Source organism: Xenopus tropicalis, chromosome 3 (assembly GCF_000004195.4).
Source record: "Xenopus tropicalis strain Nigerian chromosome 3, UCB_Xtro_10.0, whole genome shotgun sequence".
NCBI classification, from domain to species: Eukaryota; Metazoa; Chordata; class Amphibia; order Anura; family Pipidae; genus Xenopus; species Xenopus tropicalis.
In genome coordinates this window covers 149,392,645-149,399,187 of record NC_030679.2, presented here as the reverse complement: position 1 = coordinate 149,399,187, position 6,543 = coordinate 149,392,645, and the positions used below count along the sequence as shown (strand labels likewise).

Here is a 6,543-nt window from a genome sequence, read left to right as displayed (position 1 = left end):
CCCATAGGGCTCAATGGCACTCTGCAGCTCCAACCCGGCCCAAGGAAAGTCACCTTTGTAGTCTTTGCAAAAAATATGACTTTTCGTGGAAGTTAACGCAAACCACGAAAAAGTGGTGCAATTTTCACAATATTATTGTGGTCATTACGAAAAGTTCTACAAATTAAAAAAAACGCGTTTTTTTTCTAAAAATAAATAAATTGTGGTTTCATGAATGGGCCCCAATGTGTTGTCGGTAAATAATCGTAATTATTTGCAGGTTGCACCTAGTTTGTATTAGTAAATCAGCCTTCTGGTTGGAAAACCAATGGTTAAAATGTTTTTTGCTGATTCTGGGGTCAGGGGATCCTAGAGGAACAGGTGGTTCTAATTGGTTCCCAATAAACATGGGAGTGGGAGGAGCCTCAGGTCTCTCTGTGCTGTGCATGGAAGGAGAAACTTGGCTTTGGGGGAGAAGCACAATCCCTGGTGAGTTGGGGGTTGGGGAAATAGTTAAGGCACCTGTGGGTGAATGTCCCTATGGGGCTTCTGTTTAGGTTTTTTGAGAAAAGTGTCTTTTTTTTTTTTTTCAAGTGGAACATTATTTTTTTGCAAGTAAGGAAAATTGGTGCCAATGTTCCTAAAATGGCCACTGGAGCACCTCCTGTTTGGAGAAAAAAAGGATTCAAGAAAACGACTGTTTAAATTTTTTTTTTTCAAGAATTTCCAGCAATATTCTTAAAATTTTTGGGAAGCTTTTACCAAATTTCTTACATTTTTTGAAGAAATACATAAATTCAAAATTTTCATACGATCAACTTTCAAATTATTGTGAATATTAATAAATAAATCTAATTTTTTTTTTTAATTGAACAAAAACTCAGGAGTTTGTGAATTTGATTTGTTGTAAATCTGCCCCATAGTGACAGTCTGGTGGTAAGTGGGGTTTGTGTTTGTGATTCAGTTGCACTACATTTCCCAGAATGCCTAATGGGTCTATAAACATACATAGGATTGTAGTGGTGGTTGGATCAGATGCGGGCAACAAATGGCGCAACAAATGTGCTTTGCGAATTTTCACAATTCGCTCCTCACTAGCTGTGTGTATTGTAACATTTACTCCTACTTGGGTTTGATTTGTGAACAGTGGGGCTCATTTATAAACACAGCACAGAATGATAAGCAGGGGGAACGTATTTGCGTATTAGTGATGAGCAAATTTTTTTGCCAGGCATGGATTCGCAGTGAATTTCCGCATTTTGCTATTGGCAATTTTTTGTGCACAACTTCTGTGAAAATTCGCCGTGGAAAAATTTGTTGTGCGTAAAAAAATTTCAATGCGTGGCAAATTGGGTGCGGTCGCGTCTAAAAAGGGTGCGTCAAAAAAGATGTGGGTGACAAAAAAGAAGCGGGCAACAAAAAAAATCACATGTCAAATATGTTTTGTGAATGTTTTGCCATTTCGCGAATTTTCTTGCCTTTTTGTGAATTTTATGGAGAAGCGAAACGGGAAAGATTCGCTCATCACTATTTATATGTAAAAAGCTGGGCATGACCTGGTGTATTTAATATACAAAGTCAACTGCCTATTTGTATAAGTACTGTGATTGCCCTTAAGAGTAGTGATGAGCGAATCTGTCCCGTTTTGCTTTGCCGAAAAATTTGCAAATCTTTCAAAAGATTCATGAAACGGCGAAAAATTCGCGAAACAGCGAAAATGACGCACGTCAAAAAAAAATGGCGCCTGCGACTATTCTTTTGACGCAGGTGACAATTTTTGGACGTACGGCAAATATTTCTGCAGCGAATTTTTTCATCCGTTTCACGAAACAATCCGCCAATAGCGAAATGTGGAAATTCACATTTCGCCCATCACTACTTAAGAGCTTTTTATACATGGGACAATCACAAACTGAATATGTTGGGTGGTACATAACCAGTATTGAATTTTACCAACAACAAGAAGCCAAGGAACTGGAATCTACAATTAGGGGCAGATTAACTAAAACTTCATAATTTCTCCTTTTTTTTTGTTTTAATAATTTTAAAATTTGACTAAATTGGTTTTCCTGAATGTCTGATATTTACTAAAAAAGGTCCCAAGGAAAAGTCGCTGCAAGAAAATTCATAAAAAACTAACCGTCTAGAAGCCAATTGTCGAATTCCAATTTTTATCCATTTAGGCACATAATAAATCTCGGGAGAAGTTGCAGTGTTTTTTCTTTTACGAAAAAAATCTGAATTGAGTTTTAAAAAGTCACAGGGGACAAATGCTGTGACTTTTCTGAGATTTACTATGCGTCTAAATGGCTAAAAATCAGAATTTGACAATCGCAAACTGAATATGGTAACCTGCGATTTTATAAATCGCCAACTCTATGGGGCTGATTTACAAATCCACAAACGTCCGAAAAGCGTCCGAATGTGTTTTTTTCGTAATGCTCTGTATTTTGCAATTTTTTTTCGGCGCCGTTGGGACTTTTTTGTAAATTGTCACGACTTTTTCGTAGCCGTTACGACTTGCACGAATTGTCACGACTTTTTTGTAGCCGTCACGAAAAAATCGGAAAGGTTTGCCCGCCGTTTACTAGCGCTCAATACGGAAAAGTCGCAACAATTCGCGCAAGTCGCAACGGCTATGAAAAAGTCGTGTCAATTTACGGAAAAGTCGCGACGGCGACGAAAAAAATCACAAAATACCGATCATTACGAAAAAAAACGCATTTGGATGCTTTTCGGACGTTCGTGGATTAGTAAATCAACGGCTACGAAAATAATTGCAAAAAATATGAAAAAGTCACAAAATGTTCGTTTCCAATCCGATTTTTTTCCCATTCGGATTCGTGGATTAGTAAATCAGCCCCTAGATTTGCTTTAAACTCACGTTTTGATAAATCTGCCCCTATGTGTTTAGGAGAAAACTTGCTCAACACAACCCTATGAGTATGAATATTCTTTGTGTCTGTAAATGACCCCAGTGATAATAATCCTAAATGTCCTAAGGCTTTTTCTGATTCTGAAGCAGATAACTGAGTGAATATAGGTTATGCTTATTTATGACTGTTGAGCGGAGATACTACGTGGAAACACATTTTTGTGTACTTTTCTCCAGGTTTCGACATTTAAATGCCACTTACCTGCCACCCCCCATCATCCCAGAGGGGAAATACCATAGAAGGTCACCTAACGATGTTATCCAACAAAGATGAATGGTAAGTGCAACTGTGACCTACAAAAATTCTACAGTTTAAACACATTGAACTGTATAAACTGAGGTTCTGAAAGAAGTGAAAAGTGCGCCGCCCAATGTCTGGCCAGGCAGAACAACGCCCCCGGAATAAGTCACAAACATCCAATGAGCTACTTTAGTGAAAAACCCAATAGGGCTGTTCTGCCCCAATAAGGGGTAATTATATCTTAGTTGGGATCAAGTACAGGTACTGTTTTATTATTACAGAGAAAAGGGAATCATTTAACCATGAAATAAACCCAATAGGGCTGTTCTGCCCCCAATAAGGGGTAATTATATCTTAGTTGGGATCAAGTACAGGTACTGTTTTATTATTACAGAGAAAAGGGAATCATTTAACCATTAAATAAACCCAATAGGGCTGTTCTGCCCCAATAAGGGGTAATTATATCTTAGTTGGGATCAAGTACAGGTACTGTTTTATTATTACAGAGAAAAGGGAATCATTTAACCATGAAATAAACCCAATAGGGCTGTTCTGCCCCCAATAAGGGGTAATTATATCTTAGTTGGGATCAAGTACAGGTACTGTTTTATTATTACAGAGAAAAGGGAATCATTTAACCATGAAATAAACCCAATAGGGCTGTTCTGCCCCCAATAAGGGGTAATTATATCTTAGTTGGGATCAAGTACAGGTACTGTTTTATTATTACAGAGAAAAGGGAATCATTTAACCATTAAATAAACCCAATAGGGCTGTTCTGCCCCAATAAGGGGTAATTATATCTTAGTTGGGATCAAGTACAGGTATTGTTTTATTATTACAGAGAAAATGGAATCATTTTTAAAAATGTGAATTATTTGATTAAAATGGAGTCTATGGGAGATGGCCTTTCCATAATTTGGAACTTTCTGGATAAGGGGTCCACTACCTGTACTGATACTACAATAACTGCAGATCATAAAATCAATAAAACTATGAATAATTTGCTTTTTCAAAAATTCATCCGAGTGCATATTTATGGACACAGGGGCTGCACTCCTATCACTGCCACCCTAGGCATGGGTGCTTTGGTGCCTATATATACAGTAAATATAGCTCTGGGTGGTATATAAACAGTATTGCATTTTACCAACAACAAAGAAGCCAAGGAACTGTGATCTACAATAAGGGGAAGATTTACTAAAACTCATTAATTTTTAGCTATTTTCAAATTTGACTAAATTAGTTTTCCTGAATGTCTAATATTTACAAAAAAAAATCAAAAGGAAAAGTCGCTGTGAGAAAAGTCGTAAAAAACGAAAACAAAATGGCAAAGGTCCCTTCCCTTGAAGTTTTCTCTCGTCTAAAAACTTTACAGATTTCACTGGGTTTTGTCTGAAAATCCTGGGTTTTTCGGACTGTCATCAGAAAAATCCCAATTTAACGACTTGTCGATGTGACGATACAAGAAAGGGAAGAGACCTCTGCCATTGACTTCTACATGAACTCGGCAAGTTTAACCCGGCGAATTGTTGAATTCATACTTTTAGCCAGGGCCCATTTATCAACCATTGATTTTTTTTTTTTTTAGAAAAAGTTGCAGAGAAAAAAATGGTGCAACTTTTGCGAGATTTATTATGCATCTAAACATCTAAAAATCCAAATTCGCCAATTTGCCAGATACGCCGAGTTCACGTACGGCAGAAGTCCCTTCCCTTTCCGTAAAGTTCTTTCTTTTGTCTTGAAACTTAAGAGATTTCACTGGGTTTTGTCCGAAAATTTACTTTTTGGAATTGTCACAGCTGGTGTTTTCCTTGCCACTTTTTTTTAGTAAATATTAGACATTTGGGAAAATGAGTTTAGATGAATTTGAAAAAAAAAAAAAAAAAAGTTTTGCCCCTTAAATCTGCCCCTTAAGTGTGATGACCAAAAAAAATTGCAAACATTTTTGTAAAATAATTTGCACCCAATGCTGAAATGGGGCAATTCACTATAAATCTATGCCTGATGAAAACATTTGCTCATCAATAGAATGTGTGAAATTTGCCAAGGCTGATAAACTTTTTATATTGTAGATGAAGTGCCTTTTATGGACATTGTGCACTTTTTTTTATATACAAAAGTGAGGTATGGTCCAAAAGAAGAAGAAACCTTTCTGCTATGGCTTGGAACGCCTTGAGGAGACCACACCCTCAGTGAAGTTCATTCGAGTGGGGTTGATTTATCTGATTGTTCTCCCATGTGTTTGTAATACATGAATAAAATCCATGTACGTAGTATTTGTGACTTCTAATACACATTATAAACTGGGTTGTTACTAGCACTTACTGAATCTGTATTGCAGGACCTACGTCTTCTCACCACAAATGCTTGAGTGGTAAAACCATCTTAAACATCAAGGGCATCATCCCCACCAGGAATAAATAGTGACTGGAACGTGACCACTACTGATGTCCTACTCTCCATGGACCACACTTTCGATATCCAACCCCCCCGCACCTTATTTATCCTTTTGATTCTGGAAAGAGTTTTGGACAACTGTGTCAAATTCACATTATGGAGGTGTGAGCACAAACATGGAATTCTGTATGTTGATTATGTTCAAACATTAATTTAACTGCAGGTTTACCTACCCAAACTGTTGAGATAGTGATGTGAAGATGATCTGACCAAGTGTGCTTGTGAAGATATGGAGGTAGAACTTGTTCACCACAGAGGACAAGTACAATATGTAGAACTATTAATTTTTTGGGGTGGGGCAATGAGACTTATGGCATTGTCTTTTAGATTAAGCCTTGTGTGAGGTAGGTGGGGGGTGTAGTTGTGTCCAAACAGACAGAACAAATAGAACCTTGATAGTCCTTTGGGTCAATACTCACAATGTGGATGATATCTAAGTAGAGTTTGGAACAGAGGTTCATTATATTGTACGTTTCTAGCTGAAACTGAGATTTTGAAGGACATCATCTTGTTTGGGTATATTTAGACAAAACCCAGGCTAGTGTTAAGATCTGAGCATGGGTTAATGGAACTCTCTTAAACAGGATGGGCCTTTGCTAGGTGGAAGAGACCATGCGGCGCGAGGGTGTAGTGAAACTACAACTCCCTGTAGCTGTGTGCAGTAAAGATGGACGCCAGAAGGCTCTTACAGTTGAACTATAAACAGATTTATTGTCAGACAAATGAGGAGGTTGCAGGGGTTATACTCGCAATGCAGATATGGATGATATATGATAGCAGTACTCTGAGGAAACAAGAGATGTTGCACACCAGTTTGTCCTACCTCCTTTTGAGAGTCTGGGCAGGGTAAATGTACTTTTCAGCTTGGCAACCCTTTGGAAACAGTCTGCATAGATACCTTATTCCTCTATTCCTAGAGTCCTCTGGG

General features: G+C 37.8%; 1 long non-coding RNA gene across 1 annotated transcript; it reads left to right on the top strand.

Moving 5' to 3' along the window:
• Positions 1-403: 403 nt before the first annotated feature.
• Positions 404-6,334, top strand: LOC105946968. Its single transcript, XR_001170391.3, has 4 exons — positions 404-468; positions 3,092-3,191; positions 5,231-5,424; positions 5,500-6,334. It is a non-coding gene; the product is annotated as an uncharacterized LOC105946968 (long non-coding RNA).
• The last annotated feature ends 209 nt before the right edge of the window (positions 6,335-6,543 follow it).